At 40.4% G+C, this 12,852-nt stretch overlaps 1 protein-coding gene across 6 annotated transcripts in view; it reads right to left on the bottom strand.

Annotated features, from left to right (window-relative positions):
* Window positions 1–12,852, bottom strand: part of SNCAIP (synuclein alpha interacting protein) — a 349,013-nt gene that overhangs the window by 174,207 nt on the left and 161,954 nt on the right. The window contains exon 1 of one of the 6 annotated variants that reach the window (XM_089674596.1): window positions 8,566–8,683. The exons of 4 other annotated variants lie outside the window; for them this stretch is intronic. The gene's annotated coding sequence lies outside the window, so the exon portion shown is untranslated. Of the gene's footprint in view, window positions 1–4,573; window positions 4,709–8,565; window positions 8,684–12,852 lie in introns of those variants that run through there. One more of the 6 variants, XM_089674685.1, reaches the window with a different exon arrangement.

Here is a 12,852-nt window from a genome sequence, read left to right as displayed (position 1 = left end):
TTGACTCCAGGTCATTGACTCAGAATGTACTGAAGCCAGAGACAGCCATGTAGAAAGCATTTTCAAAAGGAGCTCAGCAATGACCTGACTGTCTTCCTTTAATACATACAACAAGTGCTTAGGAAAGCATGTAGCTTTTTTGGGTGCTTGGAGGAGATAAAAGACTTTGCCAGGTCTGACATAAGCTGCATATTCATTGCAGCTTAAAGTGATAGTAAACACTTATTTTTTTTCTAAAAATAACAAACAGGTTTATACTTACCTGCTCTGTGAAATAGAATTGCACAGAGCAGCCCTGAACCTTCTCTTCCCGGGTCCCCTGCCAGCTCTCCTGGATCCAGCCCTTCTCTGAGTGCCCCCATTTAAAGATGCTTTTTCATTTAAAGATGCTTCCCGGGTCCCCTGCCAGCTCTCCTGGATATAGCCCTTCTCTGAGTGCCCCCATTTAAAGATGCTTTTTATGGGGGCACTCGTATGGGTCTGCTCCCGAGCCTTGCTGTCTGAATCTATTGACTCAGCGGGACTCAGCCCTGCCCCCTTCTTCCCCATCACTAGCTTTGATTGACAGCAGCAGGAGCCAATGGCACCCGCTGCCTCAGCAGAGCCAGTAAAACTAGGAAGTGATGAGCTGCAGGCACTGCGCTGGATCAAATTAGAGCCCAGGTAAGTAAAAAGGGGGGGGTGAGGGAGGATACTGATGCTTAAACATTTTTTTACCCTAATTCAAGGAATGCATTAAGATAACCATTTCAACAACTGCGTAGTTGTCCTCCAATGCTAACGAATGGGTGAAAAACCAGAAGGATAATATTTTGTTATTATAAAAATTTAAAATTAAAATATCTAATTCATCCTTTGATATATTTTCCCTGTTGTGTTCAGAGTTTGGATCTCTTTACACAACCATCAAAAGGGAACACACTAAAACTTTCCACAGCAGCAGCAATGATTACAGACGGCCTGTGTGAGCCGCTACTTTCCTTACCTCTCCCTCAAACTGCCCTCTACTCCCTTACAGCACCCTGCACAGCAGTACAGAGAAATGAATGCCTATTACAGCCCGTAAAAACCAAGCAGCATCAAATGCTCACTGCTCTTCCCCTGCTGTCGCCATATGGACTATCGCACTGATCCTCTGCCTGCCCTCAAGCTTCATGCTTCAATGCCCAGCCAAGAAGCTACTGGCCCATACAGGTGTTCATTTCTTTCATGCAGCAGATGCATATACCAATCACATTGCATGTTGTAATACTGTGATCCAATCAGCAGAAGGTGAGCGCTTGACAACATTACTGCTGCTGCCCAATGGGGCTGATTAATGTGGTCCCTCTATGGCATAGATGGCAAGTCCTGGCCTAGCAGGAGAGAGGTCAGGGCCCAGCAGCAGGCTGTGGTTGAAAAGCAATGGTTAACACACCAAGTACTTAAAGTGGAACTTCACTCTCTCAATCAACATGGACTATTTTGAATCCTTATGCTGCTAGCATTAGTAAATATATAGAAAAGTATATCACATTTACATGTTTTAAACTTTTTTTCTTTTTTCAGTTACTCACTGGTTTCTATGCCTAGACAAATAATGTCATACATCCCAGGAGTCTTCAGGAGGGGAGGGAGGGTTCTCAGCCAATGCCTGAGCTAAGAGCAGATGGATTCCAGGAAGTAAATGCTACATGAATCATCTGCTCTAAATCATGATGGCCATTGCCAGAAATGTCAGCAAAATAAAGCATGGAGACATGGATGGATGGGGGAGTTTGCATTTAATATTAACAATGTATTGAATAGCATTTTTGGTTTGTGATGCTCAGATGCAGTGCAGTTCCACTTTAAAGTGGTTGTAAACACTTACATATACCCAATGGAGTGACTGGCCTCACAGAGATGGAAACCTCCTCCTACTTAAGTTGTGCCTGTCTATCTGAAGTCTTCTCTTCTCTATATCTGTTCAAAGTGCTGAATTTATAAAGCTTGTCTGAGAGTTCATAAAAAAGGGGCGGAGAGCTGAAATTGGAAACTGCAGAGCTCAGTCAGGTGAGTTCTGAGGGCTTATTGGAGGGAAGGGACACACCCCCCTGGAGATATCTTCCCTGTCACCATTTTTCTTCTGGTGTCAGAAAAACTTGTCAGAATTGATTCATGCTGATAGTAAAGCAACGGGGCAGCAGATATAAATGATACTTAGCGCTCTAATGCTCTTAAAGTGTTACTAAACCCAAGACCCTGCGTTCAGTTATCTGGTCTCCCACAGTACACACAACATGGATATGCAACTGTTTTAGTAAATATAAACTGCTAAATACCTTTTCTCATCAGCAGTTAGAGCAGTCTTGTAACTTCTATCAGTGTCCAGCAAAGCACTGGTTAAAGCTTGTAGGAGGAGTTTTCATTCTCCTGTAGCAGGATGCATCTGACCTCTGTCTGGAGAGTGCTAATTGGCCCTGTGCTGATCACATGCACTCTCCCAAGAAAAAAACAACAACTCTCTAGAAATACACACCAAACTGAGCATGTGCAGCTTGTTCTATCAGGGGATATTTGGGAGACACTGGAAGAAGGGGAGGATCAGAGAAGAGAGGATCAAACATCCTTTTTATACAATGTGGAGGAATAACTCCATAGGTTCCACAGCAAGTATAACAAGCATGTTTTACTGCATATGCAGACAGATTTTACTGCTGTGGGTTTAGTAACACATTCATTAAGACAAGTACATGCTATAGAGTGATATGCTTTGTTTATATTTCATGTCTGAGATTTACAATCACTTTAGCCATTTGACGCCCGGCCAATAGCTGTATGGCGGCCAGAAAAATGCACTAGCTTTTGGCCATGTGGTGTACTCTCGCATATGCGCAGTTCGCGCGCTTGTAGAGCCGCGCAGCGGCGCGATCTGTCACCGGCCGTGTACCTCGGACACAGCCAATGACAGATCTGAGTATCGGCCTCGTTGCCGGTACCATGTGATCTGCTGTGACCAATCACAGCAGATCACATGACAGTTGTATACAATGGATGGCTTCATTCATGCCATCCATTGTCTATACTAGTGTCTAGCTGTGAATGGTCACAGCTAATCACATGCACATGTCATGTGATTAGCTGTGGCCAAATCACAGCTAAGCACAAAAAAAAAAAACCCTGAATGAATCGATGTCATTCAGGTAACATGCATGCTTATAGCAAAGTAATTCTTTGCTATAAGCAAATTGTGTAAAAAAAAAAATACTGATCACTTCCCCAAAGTAGTACAATGTTACTATGGTAACATTGTACTACTTTGGACATAGTGAAATATGAAAAAAAAATCTTAAAAAAAATTTAAAAATGTAATAAAAAATTTAAAATAATAAAAAAAAAATAAAAAAAAAATATATTTTTTTTCACACTCTCACCAGTCAGTGTCCCTGATCACCGCCATGCCAGTTATATGATGACACTGTACTGCACTGGTGACAGTATGTAAAAAAAAAAATAATTTTTTTTATTTTTTCATTTTCCGAAAAATTATGACAAAAAAAATACAACTTCAAAAAACTCGCCATGCCTCTTATGAAGTATGTCGGACTGTCTACTCTGCAAAAAGGGGTCCTTTGGGGGATATCTGTACTGTTCTGACATTCTTGGGCCTCAAGAAATTAGATTGGCTGTCAGTACTTTAGGATTGATCAATATTCAGATCTATACCATAGTTTATGAACTCTATAACTTTCCTACAGACTAAATAATACATCCTAATTTGGGTTATTTTCACCAAAGACATGTAGCAGAATACATCTCGGCCTAAATTTATGAAGAACAATGATTTATTTGTAAACTTTTATAACAGAAACAAAGAAAAACGTGTTTTTTTTCAAAATTTCCGTCTTTTTTTGTTAATTTAGCAAAAAATAAAAACCCTGGCGATGATTAAATACCACCAAAAGAAAGCTCTAGTTGTGTGAAGAAAATGATAACATTTTGGTTTGGGTACAGTGTTGTATGACCGCGCAATTGTCATTCAAAGTGTGAGAGCACTGAAACCTGAAAAATGGCCTGGGCAGGAAGGTGTAAAATTACCCAGTATTGAATTAGTTAAATATCATTCCTATAGAGTTTTCTCCCAAATGATGATGTCACAGCCAGAATTTATATACAGCTCAGGTATACCCGGGTTCCAATGGATGGCAAAAAAAAGCCTAAGATTAGCCATCACACTATTGTAACATTTCTAACAGAGAAATGAAGGATTCTTTTATGGGTATTCTCAAAAATACAAAAGAACAATAGCAGAAAGTACATCTCATTAAAGGAAATGTGGCCACCAACCAATTCATTATTATTATTATTATACAGGATTTATATAGCGCCAACAGTTTGCTCAGCGCTTTACAATATATAGGGAGCCAATACAGCAACAATACAGTTCAATACAAGAGGGATAGGAGGGCCCTGCTCCTTGGAGCTTACAATCTAGGAGATTCAATTACTTGATTTTATTTAAAAATATTTAAGCTAACCTCTTCAGGTTACACTAGGTAGCCCTGCCCATTTGTACTGCTTGTAATTAGTTGATATAAAACTTACAACTTACCATTTGTCCATGTTTATTTCAAATAATCCACAAAGAACTGCTTTTTCTTGGCTCCTAGTAGTACATCGGTAGATGGAAGTTGGAACAAGGCTTACGTGTAGTCAACCTTTCTGTGTATACATGTGTTCCAAGCATGAAAAAAAATCTTGTCAAAACAACAATTGTAATGAGCCAAATAACAAGGAAGCAATAGCTCATATCGAGCTCGTCAATGTGTCAAAAGCAATCTCTAAAAACAGTTCATTTATACAAACGTGCAGATGGAGCGATTTGACAAAAAGATCAGTTTGCATTTCAGGTTTCAGCGCAGCGCAGAAATGTTCTCAGCGGACGATAGTAATGGATATATCAGGTTAGGTAAGAGGTGGAAATACAAACTGTGTGTTGTACATAGCCTCTCTTCTTCATTGTGGTGAAATTGGAATAAGCTGCCACAGCTGGGCACACGTCCTATCGAATGTCAGTGAGAGCCTGGACACGTGGTTCCTGAGAAGCTGTGCTCGGATTTTGACAGCTAGGAGCTACGTGTAGTGGAAGGAGGCTTCATGAATTAAGGATGGGATGTTTCATTTTAGCAATTCCAACAACTAGTTCAGGATTAGGAATGTTGCACTTCAGGAGGCAGTCTTGTGGACAGCAGCTGATGTGTGGCAGATGGTTCGTTATCCAGCTGTTTTAACAGAATTAAATGATTTTTTTTTTTTTAGAAATCGGGCTCAAAATGGGAATTTATTTATTAAAAAAACAAAAGGAATGATGCTTACACCTACTGACAATTTACTATAATTACTGCCCTGGTTAATGATAGATCTGTATGTTAAAGTGCAGTGAAAACACTGTAGCATACTGATTTCATTCCCCTTTCACAATTCAATAATGGCTCTGTAAACTATTACTGATCAGTGCTGAATGACTGTCCTCACAAGCCCAGATCTTCTAACTAGGATTGTGTGTTTCTACTGAATTCCCAAGCTGGAGTCAATTAGGATTTGACTAGCTGCTCCATAGTATGCAGTATACCACATTTTCAGAATTATGTCTGCTAAAATAAATTCCCAATAATTCTCCACACCCTTGCACAAACAATGCATTGGGAATTCATAAGCCAAGTACATCCAGCAGAATATATTAAAGATCACAGCACTTACAGTTAACAACTTAACATCTCCTCATATGATGGTAACATATAATAAATTCTTAGATTAAGAAAAAAATTGTAGCGAGATAATCAATGTTATTCATTTTGCCTGTTAATGATTGAGTGATCTTAAAGTGATTGCAAAGGCAGAAGGTTTTTTACCTTCATGCATTCTATGCATGAAGGTAAAAAACCTCCAGCATGCAGCTTAACCACCCCCCAGGCTCCCCTTTTAATTACCAGAGCCGGATCTCGATCAAGCGGTGTGAAAAAAAGTCAAGCCTCTCTCCTCTCTCTCACTGGCTGTGATTGACAGCAGTGATAGCCAATCACAGCAAGTGAGGAGGGAGCAGGAGCGAGGTCAAGCCATGCTCTGTGTGCCATATATATATATATATATATATATATATATATATATACACACACACACACACACTATATTGCCAAAAGTATCGGGAACAACCCTCCATATCACTGGATTCAGGTGTTCCAATCACCTCCATGGCCACATGTATATAAAATCAAGCATCTAGGCATGCAGACTGCTTCTACAAACATTTGTTAAAGAATGGGTCGCTCTCAGGAGCTCAGCAAATTCAAGCGTGGTACCGTGATAAGTTGCCACCTGTGCAATAAGTCTATGCTTGAAATTTCCTTGCTATTGTGGGACTCTCCTCGCCGCACTGGTGGTGTACAGGGCTCCAGGGGTGGCAGCAAGGAGAAGGGAGGCTGACAGCTGGTGACATCACCGGAACCATAAGATTACGTAAGGTGCTGGTTCAAAGCATGCATGCTCCTTTCTCAGGCCATCTGATGGACCTCAGCCTCTACATCTATACCGCCAGGATCCATCCTATCATTAAGACATGCAAATTTACATCCAATCCTTGTGAGTTGTTTACCTATTAAATGTCTGGTTTTATGATAAATCTACACTTAGAGTGGCGCTACTGTGTTTCCTTCTTTTTCTGTGCATTAGAGTTGCTTCTTGCTCTGACAGCTGGCTGCCTTCTACCTTGAGAACCACATCTATCCGGAGATATTATGTACCTCCCTCCTAGATTGTAAGCTCCAAGGAGCAGGGCCCTCCTATCCCTCTTGTATTGAACTGTATTGTTGCTGTATTGTCGCTGAGCAAACTGTTGGCGCTATATAAATCCTGTATAATAATAATAATACCTATGGACTTGTGTGTAGTGGACATTACTGGACACTCACATGTCTGCCATTTTTTACTTATATGGTTTTATTCCTATTTACGCTCTCTCTATATACAAATATAGGATTATAGTTGGAATATACATCTGATATTGTCTCCTCAGCGCGCCTCGCCCCTCCTCCCTATGCTTACCCACTTGGTGCACAGCAGATAATGGAAAGTATCCAATCTCCACTGCATATAGAAGACATATTCCAATCTCCAGCAACTTGAAAATGTATTAAGAATTAAAAACTTGTATGTGCAATGGACAAGATGCTGATTGGACTAAATCAATAGTTGTTGCTATTCCTCAGACATTTATTTCATAATGTTTTTATTTCTGTTTCAACATCATCTGATACTTCACCATTTTCTGAGGCACATTTTGAAAGCAAAATGTTTGGATTAAAGAAACAATCCTGCTCTGCTGCCAGTCATATTTGCATCATTTAAAAAAATGTTTTATACAATTCCAGGTAAAAAAAAAAGTCTTCATCAGGGAAAAACTGAATAAGGAAACCCATCATAAGAGAAACCTATGCTACCTTTGTTGGTTACCTGGCTGTCATGCTTATGCTCCCACATTAATACTTTACTGACCTAGAACCAGTATGACGATAAAGACTTCTAACATTTCTCTGGCTTTCCAGATCTGCACATGTATTCTAGTTCAGTGCAGGTCACAGCCAATTTACTACTTTTTTCAGAAGGACGCCAATGTTGGCAGTGGCCATATTTCTCTTATGACAGGTGAAAATAAAAGAAGAGAATATACAAAGCTTTAATACACACTTATTTAGAATCTGTTTTTCCAGATCTGGACATGAAACATATAAGACAATAATTCTGTGATGGATAAGGGAATTTTGGGTCCAATACAGGGAAGCAACGTTAATGGAACATACAGTATTAGATGCCTGATGTTCAGCATGAACAATGCTCATCTGTCCAGGGGGTAATTGGTTACAAACAACCACAACATTCTGAAGGTCTATTGACACTGAAGGTCCATTGACAGTTTCTGGTGTTGACATTTTTAAATGGTTCTCCATTTAATTGTATTGTTTGCATTATTATTACAGGTGCTTATACAGCGCCGTCAAGATACGCAGCGCTTTACATATATATTGTACATTCACATCAGTCCCTAATCCTCAAGGCGTGTGCAATCTAAGGTTCCTAAATAACAATTAAGACAGGATTCAATTAACCTACCAGCATGTCTTTAGATTGTGGGATGAAACTGGAGAACCTGGAGGAAACCCACGCAGGTACAGGAAGAACATGCAAACCCCAGGTAGGTCGTGCTGTGGTTGGGATTCGCACCAACGGCCCTAGTACTGCCAGGTGGAAATCCTTACCATTTGGCCACTGTGCTGCATAGATCAGTCCTTTAATAAGTCGTACTGAAACCAATATAAAGTATTTTTTTTTCAGACATTTAAGGCTTTCAGTGAGTATTTTTCCAATGTATGTGGTACATAAATCAATTTTATGATCTGCTTATGAAAAAAAAATTGTATGCAAACTGCTAAGGGAGTGAGTAACCCAACAAATAATTGGATACATGCATTCATACATTTAGATGTTTAGTATGCAGTAAATAGAAGATTAACAAACATTTTTTAAATCCAGAAATATAAAAAAACTTACATGGAGATTTCAAAAGAAGCAATCCTTTGTAATGTAATCCACACTGCCCAAATAAAAGCAGACACTCACAGCTTGCATTGTCAGAGGAACAAATGACAGACTATTTTCAACACTACGTACCATGTCCTGGGGGTGTCGTCGGTACTCATAATTAGAATTCCCCACATCTGCGAAATGTTAAATATACCTTCTATGTAAATTACAGTCCGCACCCCACACAAAGATGCAATTCTCTGAAAAATGTACACATCTAACCTTTACACACAAGTATTTGAGTCTTAAAATTAGTAGAATATTTTACACCTTTAAGAAACCTTTAAAATCTACTTGCTCTTCCCCAAATTTGCAAATGAAAAATTAAGAAGAACCAGATAGTATGTGGGAGATATTTGCTGCTAGCAATTTGTGATCTCCACTAATTACGTGAGTGTACTGCAGCATAAAAATTAGCATTTACTTAGCTCCCAAATGTGTTTCATTTGGAGGAGCTGTCCGCCTTTGGCAGCAAATCTCTCTGTCCTTCTTTCTACCACTGTTGTCTCTCTTTTTTGGTCCAACCTCTAAAAAAAAATGATTATTTTAAGTGGAACTTCGGGCTGGCTCAAAATGTAAAATCTATGCACCTATCACCCACCAATTAAGAATATAATGTTTGTTTTGTCTAGGGGAGATCTAATAGAGTATTTTGCTCATCTTAATCCCCATAGAATTTCACCTGCCATTCCCCCCAAAGACCCTTCTCTTGCTGTTTTCTGTGTAGCATCAGTGCCCAACCAATGTCACCATGTGCAATGAAGGACACTGTCTGCACACATTCAGCGTAGAAGAGAAGATCGGGGCTCCAGCCGCTGTGAGACCACAGGTTAAGGTAAATAATACTCTGTATTAGATCCTCTGAGACAAAAGAAGCACTATTTCATGCCTTAAGGATGAGCCAATGCACTTGGTTCATGGGCCGTTCGTCAAATTAATCATAAAGCCTAAAAACTGTGAACTTTAATCTGTAGTCTATGGGGGTAAATCTTGAAAATTATGTATGGCCAATTTCAAAGCTAATAGGAAGGGATTGCAAAAACAAATGCATGGGGAGCTGGTCAAGAGATGTACCAATGCAACAAAATGTGACTTTAAGGACAACATGGAAAAACACCATTCCTTCAAATAACATGCTTCGGAAATGCCAACAGGGCATCACATACTTTGCATGTATAATTGTTTTTTTTTTTAAATTTTACATTTAGCTTTGCTGGAATACAGAAAAAACATCACAATCTGATTCATTTCAACTTGAGCCTAGGTTCACACTGATGTGGTGTGGAATTCGCAACAGTTTCTGTGTGAATTCCGCACTGCATTACAATTGCACGTCGTTCATATGAACCGTTACAGGTGTGTATGTTAAGTTAACAACACCCCAAAATCGGTCCACAAAATGATGTGATGTGCAGAATCGGATCGCATTGGGTGTGAATACCCATGTGATCCGATTCTAATGTGGACCAAGAAAAGGGTCCTGCACCTTTTTGGTGTGGATGAGGTGCGATTTGAGCCATACAAAATGTATGGCTCAAATTGCACCGCACAGCATTTGCATATGATTTGCACAGGAATGCAGTGTGGTTCCTATGTGACTCACATGTGATGTGAAGCACCACACAAGTGTGAACCCAGACTGAAAGAAAAGGCTTTTTCAGGTTGTCTAGGCTGCAACACATGCTTTTCTATCTAGTGTTAATAGGCCTCAATTGGACAGTGGAAGAGTACCATCCACAATAGATCTAAAAGCTATGGAACAGTGTACCCTTAAAAAATACAGCTAAGTGCCCGTTCACATAGATTGGATGCGGTGTGAACCCCACTGACAGCTGAATGTAAAGAAAAGAATTGCCGACAATGAAAAATTAAGAGAAAACCGGCATGGCCCTTTGGGTCTGGTATGGATTCTAAGGGGAACCCCATGTCAAAATAAAAAAACAAAACTTGTGGGGTCCCCTTAAAAAGCAGACCTTTATCCGAACATGGAGGAAAAGGGGGGGGGGTGCAGCATGCACGTTGCTTTTAAAAAAAAATGTTATAAACCAGCATTATTTTGTTTACATTCTGCTGTCAGCAAGGTACCCCACTGACAGCAGATGAATCACTGTTATTAAGGATGCCGGCGCTCGCTCCCCACTCCCCTTTCCTGACCTACCGGGCTGCATGCTCGAATACAACTCTGGCATGGATTTGGGGGGGGACTTCATTACTTTTTTAAATAAAATGTTGGCGTTTTTTCTTTCTTAATTTTTCATTGCTGGCAATTCTTTTTTCGGGGGAAACCACTGACAGCTGATGAGTCATCGGTTGTTAAGGACGTGGCAGCCAGCTTCCCAGCCCTCTCCTTAACAACCAGCTTTTTTTCTCACAGAATTCAAATTGTTCTGAAAATTTTTAATTTGTTAGAAAACAAATAAACAAAACAAATTAAAACAATTTTAATGAAATTCGTTACTATTGTTATTCGGAAATTTGGATGCATATGAATCTCCGAATAACCAAAAATTCATCCAAATTTAGATTCGGACCGAAACGAATTGCAGATTTCTTCTTGGAACCACAACCCTAAATTCCCTCCAATCCCCATATCTACAATTATTCCTAGAATATTCTAACTATATACTTCGATTATGTGTTTCAGCCAGCATCAGAACAGTAATGCAAGCTCTTGAATAGGCAGCACATGAAAGGAGCTCTGCAGTGTGTGCTTTTTTAAATGTATCAGCTGATAACAGCAGCATTGTGGCCTGCAGCCTCGGCCTTCATTGTATCAGCCATAGTAAAAAGTACCAGCATTTTGGGTATCACAGGAAGGAGGAAACATTACTCTTCAGTCAAGAGCATGGTGGGAGCAGCATGTTAATGAGACAAGTCAGCAGCAAAAGGTACAGAGTCCTCCTCCTCGAGAGTGTACAGCCGCCACTTTATTTCAGAGTGCTACTAATGCACCCTTTTCCTCCACCATTTCAAGGGCGCAGAGCAGCCATTTTTGTTGGGCGTGCTTATGCACCCTATTCCTCTTCCTCCTTCCACTCAAGGACACATTGCAGCAAGTTTATTTTATTTACGTTGTTAGCACAGCAAACCCTCACTTACTGTATATTGTAGCATAAAGCTCCTAGCAGGGGAAGACTAACCATTTGGGAACTCAGGGCACTGCCCGAGGGCCCGGGGTCAGTAGGGTGCCCCATAAGATGCCCCTGGTACCTTTTCATAGGCTTTTTTGGGTGTGGTTTGAGTGTGGGTAAGGACACAGGGGCCCCATGATCACCTGTTGCCCGGGGGCCCCATGAGTTGTCAGTCCACCCCTGGCTCCTAGTCCTATTTTTTCCTCCTCAAGGATGAGGAGCAGCCATTTATATGGCCTGTTAATGTGGCCTTTTTCTCCTCCTCAAGGGTGAGTAGTAGCCACTTTTTATGTACTAGCAATACTGAATTTGTCTGCTCTTCCTCCGCGAGAATGCATAGTAGCTACACTTTTTAAGTGCTGCTGATGCACCATTTCCTGTTTGCTCTCCCCCTTCCCAGACATTCATATCAGCCATTTCTATGGACTCCTAATGCAACCTTTTCCTTCTCAGGGAGTCATAGCAGCCATATTTTTTTCCCTGCTAATATAGTCTTTTTTCTCCTTTCCCTCCCCCATAGATGTGCATATAGGCCATTTTATATGGACTCCTAATGTTAGCTCTTCCTGTCTAGGGTCCATAGTAGCCATGCGTTTGGCCTACCATTGCCCTCTTTTCTTCCTCCTTCTGCTCCAACATGCATACAGGCTATTTTATACACTGCATTTCCTGATCATGTCTGTATCCACACAGTCTGGCTGCCCACCCACAAGGTGGATTTATTTTAAGACTTGCTCCTGACACATGCAAAGCTGTCCTTTGTGTTCTGCATGTCACTGCATACTTGAGCGTTACAGTTGTGTGCTGAAAAGCAGCCCCTTTTCTTCCCCAACATTTGTTATAGCTGTCATTAAATTTAATTGTCCCCCCTAACTAAAAACCAAGGTCTCCAAAACCTAAAGTGAGAGGTAGGTAATTGGTGTTTCGGTGTGGTTTATTATGTTTTTTAGATCATAGTAAGGCTATTACTGTCCTGTTGAAACAGATATGGGCAGGGACAGCAATGCAACCTAGGAGCTACTTTTAAACACAAAGCAAGCTCTAGGCCTAATTTGTTTCTGAAAATCTAAATGTAACAGGTTGTTGATCCCCTTTGGGGTTTCTTCTGACCTTTTCCATATAG

Source organism: Staurois parvus, unplaced genomic scaffold (assembly GCF_062004578.1).
Source record: "Staurois parvus isolate SC_StPar_1 unplaced genomic scaffold, SC_StPar_1.0 ptg000004l, whole genome shotgun sequence".
In the NCBI taxonomy this organism is placed as follows: domain Eukaryota; kingdom Metazoa; phylum Chordata; class Amphibia; order Anura; family Ranidae; genus Staurois; species Staurois parvus.
The sequence above is the reverse complement of the archived record's forward strand: the minus strand, read 5'-3'. Positions and strand labels throughout refer to the sequence as shown.